Raw genomic sequence first — 1,433 nt, 5'->3', positions numbered from 1 at the left:
GAACATGCAAAAGTACGTGACTAAGGCAGTAGATGAAGAAGAAGTAGGGGGGCGAGAGCGGCCCCCTTTAGAGGTAGACATTTTCGAGGGACCCTAGAGATGCCAGTGGATTAGGGGACAGTGGGCAGAGGAGGGTGTCAGTCTGCAGTGCAGCTACTCACGGACCCGGTCCTGGAAGATGTCCCACTTGTCCTCGGTGGAGAAATCCCCTGAGGTGCTGTATTCTGCAATGCTGAGCCCACAGAAGATGCGGGCGAAGGAGCGTGGCGCGCTGCGTCAGGCACTGCGAGGGCTGCTGCTGCTGTGGGTGTGAAGCGATGCGCACACCAGACGAGTGTCCCACGAAGAAGGGGGCGGAGGAACCGCCGGCCGGGAAAAAAGGGGCCGCGGCGCCTGTACAGAGCGCCGGAGCAATGCGCCGCAACAGGAGGCTGGCGGTGCAGGCGCTGCAGCCTGCGCCGCTGAAGGGCGCCGCAGATAACCACCTCCTGCGGCGCCGGAGCAATGCGCCGCAGCGAGAAGCGGCGCGATAGTCTGCAGGGCTGCCACGCTGAGGATGTGCCCAGGGAAAAACCGCAGCGCTGGTAGTGCGCCGCGGAAAGGAGCGTACGGCAGCCATAGAGCTGTCTTGTAAGAAGGTGCTGGCCACAGGGGATAAGAGCGCGGCGGCCAGAAAGGGGCCCCGCGCTGGAGAGCAGAAGGCCCTTGCAGAATGGGGAAAATGTGGACTACCAGGACACCGATAAAATACCGGCCGCGCCGCAGGATACAGGCGATGACCGGGTAAGAGGGTCACCGTCTGGGAGCCCCTAAAAAGACCCCCCCCCCCCCCCTAACAAAGATCTGGGATGGGATGGGGGAAATACTCACCTAAAACATCCCACGCCGGTACAAACCTTAAAAGGGGGTGAGACGTCCAGGGAGCTGATGGACGTCCTCGTCTCCTCCAACCGACAGGCTCTGGTGGGCGAGTGGGTGGGGGACGGAGCCAGGACCGGACTTCTGAGCACGCTTGTGTGCTAGGATCTTGGTCCTGCTGAGGGATCTATGAGGATACGGGGTGGCAGTACACGCCGTACTCATAGTCCGTATTGTGGGAGTACAGGTGTGACTGTTCACCCTGTATCCCTCCAGAAAAACCTGAAAAGAAACGACGCACATTGAGGTAGATAAGGGTCTAATGAAAGACCCGTGTCCACCTCCTACTGACACTAAGCTAAACTGAAGAGTATAATGCCAGTCGGTAGGGTGTACACTGCAGAGGAGGAGCTAACTTTTTTATTTGCATAGTGTCAGCCTCCTAGTGGCAGCAGCATACACCCATGGTTCCTGTGTCCCCCAATGAGAGGCGATAAAGAAATAAAAAACGACCCTGCAGGAGTCCTACCTCTGGAAATAGACGACTAGTTACCCTTCAATGCAGAAAACAGTCA

Source organism: Ranitomeya imitator, chromosome 10 (assembly GCF_032444005.1).
Source record: "Ranitomeya imitator isolate aRanImi1 chromosome 10, aRanImi1.pri, whole genome shotgun sequence".
Classification (NCBI taxonomy): domain Eukaryota; kingdom Metazoa; phylum Chordata; class Amphibia; order Anura; family Dendrobatidae; genus Ranitomeya; species Ranitomeya imitator.
Note: the sequence above shows the minus strand (reverse complement) of the source record.